The following is a 13,873-nucleotide window of genomic DNA, read 5'->3' as shown; positions in this document are numbered from 1 at the left end:
ACCGTAGCGCACCAGGCTCCTCTGTCCATGGGATTCTCTAGGCAAGAACACTGGAGTGGGTTACCATGCCCTCCTCCAAGGGAATCTTCCTGACTGACCCAGGGGTTGAACCCACATCTCTTAGGTCTCCTGCACTGGCAGGCGGGTTCTTTGCTACTAGTGCCAGCGTGCACCCAGAGAGTACAGAAAAATTCTCAGAATGGAGTAGTTGAGGTACCCTTGTCACATGGCTGCTTTAAAGCCATATGGAACTGCTTACTTTGGCCCAAGGATGCTGTCACCTCTTAAATGTAAAAGTAGGAATGTACCTTATTTCTGGTTTTCCTCATACAGTACCTTTACCCTCAGGTGGAAGCTGAATCAACCAAAGGGATTAAGGGAGAAAGAAAAAGGCACTGAGTCGACTCCACACAGACGTGCATTCAGGTTTAATTTCATAAATATCATTTTTTAAAAAAAATAGGGGTTCAGGATCCCATATGGCATTTAGCCTCCTAAGCAAAGATGAGAAGCCCCAGACGAGAAGCAGGTGGCCTGGCGCGGACAGCAGAGGTTATTTTTGCCTCTGGGCTCCTGCCATTTCAGAGTTTAGCAGAGGCGAGGCTCCACAGCAGGACGCTGACCCCAGATGCTCCCTCGATGGTGGGGATGGAGCAGGCCCATCACAGCTTCCGAGAGAGTAAACTTGCTCATATCTAGGTCACAGTGACCCTCCCAGAAAAGTCTCTGTCTTAACTTACTTCTCTTAGCGGCTTAATTGCTATTTCCAAACCTGATTCATCCCCAGTGAAGTCACAGCCTTCATCGTTCACCCATCCTCTGTGATCCTGGGATTCCGTGCTATGAGGGTATTTGGGCGCATTTCTTTCAGGTCACCTCTTGGGCAACAGGTTGAGAGGGCTACGTCTTGAGGGTGGTGTTAGGAACCAGAGGTTCGGGAGCTTCGCTTCTCCTCCTGGCTCTCCCTCTCCTTAGGGTTTAGTTTCCTGACTGAAATCTGAGGAAATTTGAAGTAGGTCAGGAACTTCAAAGTCAAGTGCTGGTAACATTTATTACCTGGCTAATAACAAACATGAATGAGAAGGGAAGAGAAAGAGGAGGGAAGTAGCTGGAAATGAGGGAACTTGGGGATGATGTGGAATGGATACCTTGGTTGCATGATGGTTATATGGTTATATATGTTTTTCAAAGCTCACTGAACTTATTACTTGAGATCTGTGCATTTTATTGTAGATAAAGTAAGTAAAATGGACAACCTCGTGAACTGGGGGACACGTACTCTATTTAAAGACAGCAATGAAAAAACATGCTACTATCATTATAGCCTATTTTCCTACTGTTTAATCAAATTGAGAAAATAAAAGTAACATTGAGTCTATGTAATTTATTTATGAATAAAAATAACTGATATACATTTAAAAATAAATAAATGAAGGTAGTAGTGATGAGCTTCATCTAGTTGCTTCTCTGCAGAAGGTGGCCCCAGTGTGGCTACATTTTCAAGAAAAGTCAGGAATTTGGATATTTTTATAAAATCTCAGATTATGTAGGTTTGTGGGCCTTGTTTAGTCAACCAGAACATCAGTTTGTGCTCTTTGAATTGGAGGCTTCTTAAGTCTACCTGAAGTATCATTTGAGCTGTAATATTGAATGATTCTGGCTTGCTAGCAGACCTTAAACCAAAAAATTGTGCTTGAACCTTAAATTAAAAAATGAAAATCAAACTTCAGTTTTCTTCCCCTATAAAACGTTGATAATCCATGGCTAATTTTACAGGGATCTGGTGAAGAGCATATGAAGTACCTTGTCCAAAACCACTGTAAAACATGAATAAGTAGCGTGTAAAGCCAAGTCACGATTACCGTTATTGTTATTCAAAAGAATTATTTAGATTTTTAGAACTGCTGCTGTCCAGAACAGAAGCACTGGGCTTTTTCGGGATGGCTAATAAAAACATCAAGAATTCACCAGGAGTCCATTGCTTGCCTGCAAATGAACATGCAGACTTTTCATTATCCTTGGAGGAGAATGTTTCTGTGGAGTGTGAGGAAAAGAGAAGGCGTTTCATTTGTACAGCTGCTCATATAAATTGCAAAACTTCTGGGAGCTGAAGTCCGAGGTATGGCAGTAGCATATAAGGAAATGCAGTGAGTGCTGTATTAAAGATTCCTTGTCGCAGGCACTCATTGCCCAGAAATCGGAATGCTCTATCTTGTCACTGACATTTTGTGAACAAGCAGCCTGTATTGGATGGTGATAAATGGATTATCTTAAATGTCATTCTGCACTGTTTTAGAGTTGCAAGGAGAGTTTTGATATTGAGTTGTTGGTTAGTATATTCTATACCAATCCTTTATGATGAAATAATCTCCTCAAGTTACATCTAGAAATGTCAAAGTTGCTTATTTCTTCAATCACCCGTAGCAATGTTTCCATTACGAGATATGCAGAGCAGATTGTGTAATAATGTCAAACTATTTATAGAAACGTTTCCTAGGAATCTCTTCTCTCCTTGAGTTGTTTGTGTATTTAATACTAGAGATTTGTTTTTATATTTATGTATAGTTTTCTATTTCTAAATTAACTTCAGCTGAGGTTGTTTCACTAGTCTTTATAGAGAGTGCATTTAAAAATTGATATTAACATTCAAAATAAAACTAAGGCCAGCCTAACCTTTTTAAAATATAAAGATCCATTTCGTATGGTTTCCAATATTGTAATATTCATGTGTGTGTGTTACAACTATGTCCTGTATATGATATGAATGTTATCATTATAACAGATTGAAAACATGCTGTTTATTTAGAATAAAGTAGTGTGTAATACTTTGACAAAAGAAAATTTATTATTTATTTTATGCTAATTTATGCATTATTGTAGTATTTCTTTGAAATTCCAGGTTTAATCAGATTATAACTATTATACAGAATAGTCATCTATAGAAAGATTTGGTCCAGTGAATTTATGTGGAAATATGTACAAAGTAGATTTTGAAAGCATATCTCAAATTTTACTTGGCAAAGGTATTCTAAATATTGACTTTCTTCCCTTAAGATAAGATCTTTCTACACTCAGATATTGAAATTATTTAATACATCTGTACATACCGACTCTTCCATTCCCTCTGTACTCTACTAATCTTACCCGGAACCTTCCTTCTCTACAGTCCTTAAAAAAAAAACATGTAATGCATATTTAAAAGAATAAAAAAATATAAATAATGTTAAGTTGAACCATATAAAATTACTATTTTCATACATCAAAACAGTCACATATCAGCAAATTTATACAAATTACCCTACCTGTTAATATTTATATTATGTTTGCTATATGCCAGACCTGTGCTTAATGTATATGAATTTATTGATTACAGTAAATCTTATGAGTAGGTACTATTATTACCCCAACTCACAGATGACATCTGAGGCACAGATTGATTTAAATAGCTGTTAGAACAAGGCATCCTACCTCCAGTGCTTGTAATCATTGCTCTATGTTGCCTCTCCAGAAAAGCAAACTTTCTTTGGCTCTATCACCAAATGTTGGTTTCCCCTGCAAAAAGTCATGTAATCAGCTTGATGTGTATCCTTTTAAATCTGCCTCTTATGTTCTTGTGCACATTTATATATGTACTGATAGAAAAATAATGGTATTATCTTATTGTTTTCATTCTTTCTTTTTTCTTTTCTGTGCAATGTCTTAATTTCATCCTTTCTGTATTCATTCCTTCTTTCCTCTCTCTTTATTTTTTTATTTTTTTCCTCTCTTTATTTTTTATGAATAGTGCAAACTGTATAGTTCTACAACTTGTGTTTATTTACTGTAAACTAACTTTGAAAGCTATTCGTGTTAGTACATACAAATCTAAGTAATTCATTTTGACTGCTGCATGATATTCCATGTCTGACTTTATTTAACTACTTAGATATGGGTGATGTATGAATTCTTTTCTTTTTTTTCTGCTATCACAAGCCATATTGTAGTGAATGTCCTTTTTCATGCCCCTTGGTCCATATATAGACCGAATATTTCTATAGTTTAGAATTCAAGAAATAGTAATAATAGGTTAAAGTGTGTACACATTTAAAACTTCGGTGACTGTTAAATCATCTCTAAAAAAGCTGTGTCAATTCTGTTCCCATCACTTGCATATGAAGGGTTGTTACTCATTTATTAATCTTCATTATTTTATTTTTGCCACTTTGATAGATGAAAAATTCTATCTTGTGGTTTTAATTTATACTTTTTGATCACTAGTGAACATGTTTTCATGTTATTTTTGAACATTAAATTTTTTTCTTCTCATATTACTTGTTTATACAAGTAATACTTTATGCATCTTTCTGTTATTTATTTTTCTCTTATTCATTTATAGTTATTTATATTTCTATATCTTAATTCTCTTCAGTTTTCTGTGTTACAAATTTGTTCTCCTAGTCTGTCACTTATTATTTAATTTTCAAATTTTTTTATTGTGATATCTTTTATCTCAGGTGTATTTTAATATATTATTCTTTTCAGATACTTTTGTCAAATCTTTTATCTTTTCCTGTATAGTTTTTGCATAGTATAGCTTTCTTAACACTGCCTTTCTTACGCCATGTTTTGAAAGGAATCCATTTTTATTGTATTCTAGTGCTTTCATAATTTTGTTTTTAATGTCTATCTGTTTAATCTACCAAAATTTTACCTTTGTGACTGGTTGTTCGGTAGAGATTAACTTTACTAATTTTTTTTTTCCAAATGGGCAAACCAATTGGAACAATAACATTTTTAAAATAAACCATTCTTATCTCTACTAATTTGAAAAGACACTTTTATCATATACCAAATTCCCACAAATGTGTATGTCAGTTTCTGCACTATCAATTCTATTTGAATTATATTTTTGCCTAATTACCAAAATATTATGTTCTGATATATTATAATGCCTGCCCTTCCTATTTTTAAAATAATTTTGTTGCTGTTCTCATGCCTTTTTCTTCCAGATGAATTTCAGGATCTGTCAAATTTCATTTAAAAACATCCCATTGGAAAACAAAACAAAACAAAACATCCCATTGGTATTTTTATTGAGTGCATTGAATTTATAGATTTATATGTTAGAGAACTTTTAAAAAATTGTTTCCTCATCCGTTAAGATGATATATTTCATATTTATTTATGTCATCTTTTGTGTACTTCAGTAAGTTTTAAAAGTTTTCCTCACATCTTCCTTAGTTTATTTCTAGATATTTCATGGTGTCTATTGCTCTTGTGGTAGAGTTACAAGTATGTAAGATAGCTGTTGGTTTTTTACATTTATTAAACTATCTTATTAAACTCTTTTATTAGTTCTAGTAGATTATCAGTTGATTCTAACACAGGTACTTTAAAATTTTCTTTCTTGCTTGCTTAGCTAAAATTTTCAGAATAAAGTTGAATAGTAGTAGGAATAGTAGACATCTTTATGGTTTTCCTGTTGGTAATAAGAATACTAATGTTTTATAAGTAAGTTTGAGATTTCTGGTAAATATCTTTTACGGAATAAGGGAATTTTTATTCTCTTTAGTGGATATTGCATTTAATCAGATCCCTCTTTTTTTAGGAGGAGACTGTCTATTGAGATGGTCATATGTTTTTTCCTTTAATTTGTAAATGTAATATATTAGATTATTAGATTTTACTCTGATGAACCATCCTTGCAGTCCTGGAGTAGACCTTACTTGATCCTGATGTAATATGAAGATGGATTTGATTTTCTGGTGTTTTATTTATTGTTTTTGTGTCTGTTTTCATAAGTGAGATTTCCCTGTAGATGTCTTTGCCTTGTAGAGACTGTAGTGTTAACAGGTCTCAGTAGAACTCATTCATTCCTAACCTTTACGTGAGGTTGACCCTTTTGAAGTTTGTCCAAGGCATGATTGGTTTTTGGCTATTTTAGCATCAAGGCTTTTGCATGCAGCTTCGCTCATGTCTTTGAACTTTATTTCTATTTATAGCTTTCCAGAGTCAAGGCGTGAGTTTGCTCTTTCAACTTTTTTTTCGCTCTTGCCTCCCAGCTTCTTTATGGAGAGAGAGTATAAATATTTCATTGAAACATGATGCTGCACCTTTATGAAACCTGTAATTGCCCCTTTTCAGTTGGAAAGGATAAACTTTTCTCTCTCTTCATTTTTTTCCATGTTAAAGCTGTAGTTTTATTAATGCCTAATTAATGTTAAATGTCTCCCTAGAAATAGACATTTCCTATTTTATAGGGACAAACACCTGGTTTGGAGAAGACAGTATTATATAAGTTTCGGCAGGAATGTCAAACATTTGGCATGCCTAGCACTTACTCCCTTTTCTCCTACCTATGGCTGATAGCACTGATCTTAATGCACATTTTCCTCCTGAGCTTTCTCAACACAGGATATTAAACAGCTACTCCTGGCACTTGTAATTTAGATGAAACCTATTTGCAGCTCCTAGAGTTATGGAGATGGCATAGATTGGAAAGCGGGAGTCCTAGGTTTTTCGTCTCTTAACTTGCAGTGAGGGATCAAGCCACTGTAATACTTAATCTTTGTTTCCACAACTGTGCAATGAAGAGATTAAACTAGGTAATCTCTAATGGATCTTTTGTTTTGAACATTTTCTGATGCTTTTTACACGTTCCTTCAACGTTGTTTCAGGGCCCCAAATGTATATATCTTGAGGATTTGTAAATCTTCACCCAAATGTACATATGTAATTTTGCTATTACCATTTTGCTGTTTTCTTGTTCAGTTATATGTTTTTCAGATTCTAAATACATCTGCTCTTTAGCTAATTCCTTTTTTGTTGTTTACTACTTCCTACTACTTTTAAAATTGATAAATGTTCATTGTAGAAAAATTGAAAACTATAGAAAAACACTGGAAGAAAATAAAAAACACCCATACTGCTGCTGCTATTCAGAACTGTAAATATTTGGGATGGGATTAGGAATGTTTGTTTTTAAATTTTGTGTACCCTGTCTTTTTCACAGAAAAGATTTTTTTATCATTTTTTCTCACTATTCCACTTCATTCAAGAATCATTCCCCTCAAAATATACAATAATTTATTTAACCACATCTCTTTTGTTTTTCACTTTTAAATATTATGACAGACATCCATTTACAAGAATCTTTGACCCTTTATTGAACAGATTTCCAGGTATGAAATTACAAGGAGGAAGGGACTATACATTTTAAATCCCTAACAAATCATAGATACCTAATAAATAAAAGTGTGCAGTGAATTTTTGAATAAAACATAAAACATTTGATTTCCAGAAAGATGTGCCAATTTACACTTTCATCAACAGTTTTTAAGACTGCTATCCCTTCTCATGTTTGTGAGCATGGAATAGTGCCATTAAAAAACTTTTTTTGCCAATTTTATGGGCAAAAGTAATATCTTACTTCTTTATTGCTTCTGTGGTTGAGCTTTTTTCATGCTTATTGGCCATGTATACACACACACACACGCACACACGTGTGTGTGTGCGTGTGTGTGTGTGTGTGTTTGAACTTCTTATGTCTTCAGCGCATTTTATCCTTCCTTTGGAGACATACATGTTAATGGTTAATAGCTACAATGGCTCTGAACTCATTAACAAGATGCTGCTACCTAATTTACATTTGGAGCTAATGTTAGCAGGGTGGAAATCCCAATAAGGAGGTAAAGGAGAGAACTTCAAAAGTCTCTTTACATCTGGTAAGACTTTATTGTTGCTAAACAATAATTATGCAATCAAGGAGTTATAAGATTGGGATTGACATATACGTACTGCTGCCGCTGCTGCTGCTAAGTCGCTCCAGTCGTGTCCGACTCTGTGTGACCCCATAGATGGCAGCCCACCAGGCCCCGCCATCCTTGGGATTCTCCAGGCAAGAGCACTGGAACGGGTTGCCATTTCCTTCTCCATTGCATGAAAGTGAAAAGTGAAAGTGAAGTCACTCAGTTGTGTCCGACTTAGCGACCCCATGGACCGCAGCCCACCAGGCTCCTCCGTCCATGGGATTCTCCAGGCAAGAGTACTGGAGTGGGGTGCCATTGCCTTCTCCGATATACCTACTACTATATATAAAATAAGTAACTGATAAGGAACTACTGTATAGCATAAGGAACTCTTCTCAATACTCTGTAATGACCTATACGGGAAAATAATCTAAACAAAGAGTGGATCTATACATATATGTGTATGTGTGTACGTATCTGTACATATATGTGTGTCAGATTCACTTTGCTATACAGCAGAAACTAACACAACAATCAACTGCATCCCAATAAAAATTTTTTGAAGACTAAAAATAATTTTAAGAGGAGTAACATTTTGGTAAAATAATAATCTTTTGGTAAAATCTTGGTAAATTTGGAAGCTCCTTCCATGCGTGCTTCCTTACAGGAGCGCTTCAGTTTGCTGTCTCCTTGGAAACTTATTTGGGTTATTAGGAAGCGTTAAGCCAAAGCATGTTGCCTCATTAAGTCAGATCTCAGGACCTTAAAACCTGGCTTCCATATTTATGATGCTCACCAGTAGAACGCCACTCATGGCTCTTCATGCCACTGAACGAACCAGACCTGCTGATCTCAGCTATGTGCGTGCCCTTTCTGAGTCAAAAATATGAAGGTAGAACCAGTCCCACCCTGAAGTCAAGAAGAACTGGTTCGTCATGAAATGAAACCACATGACTTTGCTCTTTTCTGTGTTGTCTCTCTATAGAATCTCTTGATTTATTCCTAATTCTTCTGACTTGGTGCTGTGGGAGTCATTTTACTAAAGAGTTGTGAAACGGTCACTGACCTCTGCTCTGTGGTGAGATTATTTGACAAGACTTTTGCTACCCAGAAACCAACAGAGTGGCTGAAAACAGACCTCTTAATGCATTTTTCAGGTTCAGTACTAGGTAAACAAGTTAGACTCTTTTCTTTCAGGCTCCCAGCAGAGGGAGGGGCTGGTGTGAGGCGGGGAGGAGCTGAAATCCAAGGTACTCTCCCCTCTCCAAACTGGGACTCTGTTTACCCATAGGGGCACCTTCTGCTAATTTGCCTAAAGGTGCCAAAAAGGCCTCCAAAACCCTAATCAACAGTTTCTACAACTTAAGAGCCTTTCCCTGCAAGCAGATCTGGATCCACAAAACTGTCCATAAAACCTTTTGTCTGTAAATCAAGAGTGGCATTAGACAGCCACTGGTAATACAGCCTGTTGAGGACATAATTTTGCTCTAGTATTTAGGTTTGTCCCTATCAATAAATCTAAACAGAAAATTATTAAATTCTAGATAGAAAGTTTCTTAAGAAACTGTTTAAATAATTCAGTGTACAACTGTTATATTTTTTATTGCAACACTGGGGCTTTGTTTATTTTTTTGTTTTTTCTGAAGTGACCGTAACTAACACAGGATTAGACACAAAAGCTGTTTTCTGATACAGCTTGTTGTTACAAAATTCTCAGTTCCCATAGAGTCATGTTATCCACAATTCTAAACAGAGTGTTGCCAGTTTTCCTCTCAGTGAGATAGCAGGGTTTTCCAGTGTTTTAATAGTAGACAAGCTACTATTAAATTTGGAGGGAAAGTTCTAATGGCATCCACATGTGAGGAACCATATTCCTTTGTGTTCTCTAGATCTCCTACCAAAAGCGAACAAACAAACACAAAAGAAAATGAAGTCGCTTTTCTCTGAGTAGTATCAGTAGAAATTGAAAGTGTAGTTGCTCAGTCGTGTCAGACTCTTTGCGACTCCATGGACTGTAGCCCGCCAGACTGCTCTGTCCATGGGGTTCTCTTAGGCAAGAATACTAGAGTGGATTAGCCATTCCCATCTCCAGGGGATCTTCCCCACCCAGGGACTGAACCTGGGTCTCCTGCATTGCAGGCAGATTCCTCACTGTCTGAGCCACTAGAGAAGCCCCAGTAGACACGAAGGAAAATCTGAAGCCTTTCTGCTCTTCAGAGCGATTCTGAGCCTAATTTCAGTATCACAGTCCTGAACCTCATTGAGAAATTAAGCAAAGGCTCACCCCACCACCCTCTGTGATTAGAAACCATTAGAAAGGAAGCGTTGGGGTAAGTCTCAAGCTCATTGTTGAGGTAGGTTGAGAGTCACACTGTTATGGAAGGGCATGGCGTACCTCAAGCACATTTTGCCTGCCTCAGCTGGTGAATATGCTAGAGTAGCGTGCTTTATGTGATATTTACATTTTCCTGTTTCATGGGGGAATTTAAATTTTAAATCCTTTTTATTAGGCTTGTTGTTCAAATACCGTAACAGCAGACAGAAGAAGAAGAACTTAACTTGATGGTAGTTCATGTGCCCTCATGTTATACAGAGGGATTTTAGTGAAAAACCTTGCCTATAGGGGTCAGCTTGCCTAGAGGTGATGCTGGAGAAGACTGTTGGGAGTCCCTTGGAGAGCAAGGAGATCAAACCAGTCAATCCTAAAGGAAATCAGCCCTGAATATTCATTGGAAGGACTGATGCTGAAACTGAAGCTCCAATACTTTGGCCACCTGTCGTGAAGAGCTGACACATTGACCCTGATGCTGGGAAAGATTGAGGGCAAGAGAAGAGGGCGACAGAGGATGAGATGGTTGGATGGCATCACCGACTCAATGGACATGAGTTTGAACAAACTCCAGGAGATAGTGAAGGACAGGGGAGCCTGGCCTGCTGCAGTCCACGGGGTTGCAAAGAGTCAGATACTACTTAGCAACTGAATAACAACATAGAGGTCAGGAGGCTTGATTCTCTCCCACACCACATGCAGAAGTTACCATTATAATACCTGCTCACGAGAACTTGTTCAGCCTCACTGGTACAAATTCACATCTTCAAGTGACAGAAGGCTCAGAAATATTACTCTCTTGGAAGCTCTGTCCAGGAAACAAGAGTTTTCTAACTGGGCTTTTGCAGCTGTTGAAGCTTCATCACCTTTCACCTGAATCTCTACTATGATTTGCAAATGAGGAGCCAGTGAGAAAAATATGCAGCTCGAAGCTGGCAAAGTTTTAAGTGGGTAAAGCTTGTAGTGTTTAGATCATAGCCCCAAATTACTTAAGGCTTCTGCTAAGATGGAAATCAGAATCTTTACTGCTGAGAGACTGGATATTCAGATAGATTTTTTTATGAAGGAAATAAATATTTTAACATGCAAACACTACCCAAGCGGGAAGTGATGCTTCAAAACAGGGTCAGAGGTCAGGTTTTTTTTTTTTTCTGTCTTTTTTGGGGATGGTGCCAAGTTGAAAGGTATTGCATCTTACTACCTACCCGGGGCCTCACGTAGTATAATAATTACTGCTGGCCGGTGCAAAATATGTACATGCATTTCTATCGTCAAAGATTCTGAGATTTCTCTCTGCATTTTTTTTTTTTTTTTTTGCCGCCCTCATTATAAAAAATATATCATGAGGAAGGAGAAGATTTTCTCCATTGCAACTGTAAGAGTCAGGCTGAAAATGCATGTTGGATAGTTCAACTTTTAACGCACTTAATTTTGGATTAATAAGTAAGAATGTGATGGATTTTTCCTTTAGAGGATAGTAAGATTCATTTTCATAGTATGCCTTTAAAACATGCACCAGAGCCTAGGGTTGTATGCATGCTAAGTTGTTTCGGCCATGTCCAACTCTTTCTGACCCTGTGGACGGTAGCCCGCCAGGCTCCTCAGTCCATGGGATTCTCCAGGCAGGAATACCGGAGTGGGTTGCCATGTCCTCCTCCCGGGGATCTTCCCAACCAAGGGATCAAACCCACATCTCCTGTGGCTCCTGCATGGCAGGCGACTTCTTTACTGCTGAGCACCAGAGAAGCCCAGGACCCTAGGAAACCAGATGCTATTTAGAGGAGCTGCTGACCGGTCTGAGTGGATTAGGTCCCAGCACGTCTTCAGGCAAATATAAGGGTCTGTGGTACCTTTTTCCAAAACTCAAACACTGACTCAGTGGAGTGGAATTTTCATCACAGCTGGAATTGCTAGAGAGGACTTGGTGCTTCTGAAATCCTTTTCTTCTCTGCCTTCAAGTAGGAAAAAGTAGTGTTGGTGGGCAGTTCGTTAGTAGTTACACAAAGGAGCAGATCCGTACAGGAGCCAGGTGCCATGTGATAGGAAGGCATGGAGATCAGGAAGAGCCAGAAGTCCACCTTGGGCTTAAAAAGGACAACCAGCTGCCATGAGGGAACGAGCCCACTGGGGTGGACTTGTCAGATATCTTTTTTCCGACGGAAGCCGGAAATCCTGACTTTTATATGAACTGTACTTGTGTAAACATTTTGGCAACTAACATTTGAAAGTGTTTTTAAACGTGTTGAAGGCTAGAATTTACCTGCAAGCCATGTGTTTGTGACTTCAGCTTTCAAATACCACAGAAGGTGGAGCTGGCAGCTTAGTGGCAATACTTACTCGTCCCCCAGGGAAAGTGTTCATAGGCTGGTATATCCAGGATGGGGGCTTCCCTGGTGGTTCAGCGGTAAAGAATCTTCCTGCCAATGCAGGAGACGCGGGTTCAATCCCTGAGTCCGGAAGACCCCCTGGAGATGGAAATGACAACCCAATCCAGTATTCTTGCCTGGGAAATTCCATGGATAGAGGAGCCTGGCAGGCTGCAGTCCGTGCATCGCAAAGAGTCGGATACAACTTACCGACTGAACACAAGGACACAAACGTATTTGGGATGATGACTGTTCTGTGGTTTTAAACCTTCCTGCAAAGAGTGCAGAGTTACTCTGAGGTTGAGAGCAGCTTGTCACATTTATTTCATTTCCTTTTAATGACACAGATCCTTTCTCAAGGCCGACTTAAGGGAGTTGTTCCAGAAATGTTTGTAGGGCAGAGCCGCCCTCAGCTTTCTTTTCTTACTGACTTTTAACCCATAACAGTAATTACTTTCTCTCCTCCTCCCGCCCATCAACTTTTGGAATGTGGTTATTCTTCAAAGTTTATTCGGAGGCAGGACATTATTCATGTTTCCTTTCCCAGAGCCACTAAACATCAACAGAAGATAGTGTTTGTACCAACAGTCAAACAGATAAATCATCACTTAATGTGTGCTTTTGAGTAATGACTGGTTTAGCAATGATCAGATAGACAAGAAAAGACCTTGGCTAAGTCAGTGATGTTATGACATGATTATTTTAATATTGTTTCTTTTGGTTTCTTTCAGGATGTCTAACTGGCATCTGAGTTTCTTGGGCAAAGAGTGCCGTGATAGAAATATGTTTGTTTTGGGGCAGAGGGGAGTGGTGGTGAGCGGAGAAATTACAGTGTGCCCTCAGCTACCATTGATGTCCTTCCAAATAGATGAAGTTTAGTTTAAAACCCACCATTAATTCTTGGCCTCTGGCAAGAGTGGTACAAGGTTGCCTGTTTATTCCAGTGGGCGTATGGGGGTGGGGAAGGGGGACAGGGCAGCAATTAGTCCATGACATTTATGACCGATTTATACAATACAAATGAAATAATTGGTTACAAAATCAAGGCAAGCCTTCGCTTGCCTTTTGCAAACTTGTTCTCAACACATTGTGAAACTTTATGAACAGTCTGCAGAAAGCAAACAGCAGCCAGCCTGAGGAGATGAATCCAGGGCACTCGACCCAGGGAACAGCGATGGGACAAGAAGATTCTCAAAGAACATTTGCTCTCCTCTTCACAAATACACACCTCACTGTTAGATCCAGAGACAGTCTCAGACAGGGAGTCACCACATTTTTGGTGTAGCAGGCCTGGTTAGGGAAAAGAAAAAGAAAATGTTTCCCACTCAATGTTAAATGTATGGGAGCCCTTTTAAGTCATTGCTTATGATTCAAGTACAGGGCATTCGCAAAAGAACGTGAGTGAGAGACAGTATGCATCTTTGCAGCCCTTTCTTCACCCATTAAAATGT

General features: G+C 38.2%; 1 protein-coding gene across 1 annotated transcript in view; it reads left to right on the top strand.

Annotated features, from left to right (window-relative positions):
* Positions 1-13,873, top strand: part of FTO (FTO alpha-ketoglutarate dependent dioxygenase) — a 415,913-nt gene that overhangs the window by 271,314 nt on the left and 130,726 nt on the right. The window lies entirely within an intron of this gene.

This window comes from Cervus canadensis, chromosome 18 (genome assembly GCF_019320065.1).
Source record: "Cervus canadensis isolate Bull #8, Minnesota chromosome 18, ASM1932006v1, whole genome shotgun sequence".
Classification (NCBI taxonomy): Eukaryota; Metazoa; Chordata; class Mammalia; order Artiodactyla; family Cervidae; genus Cervus; species Cervus canadensis.
Note: the sequence above shows the minus strand (reverse complement) of the source record. Positions and strands in the feature narration are given on the sequence as shown.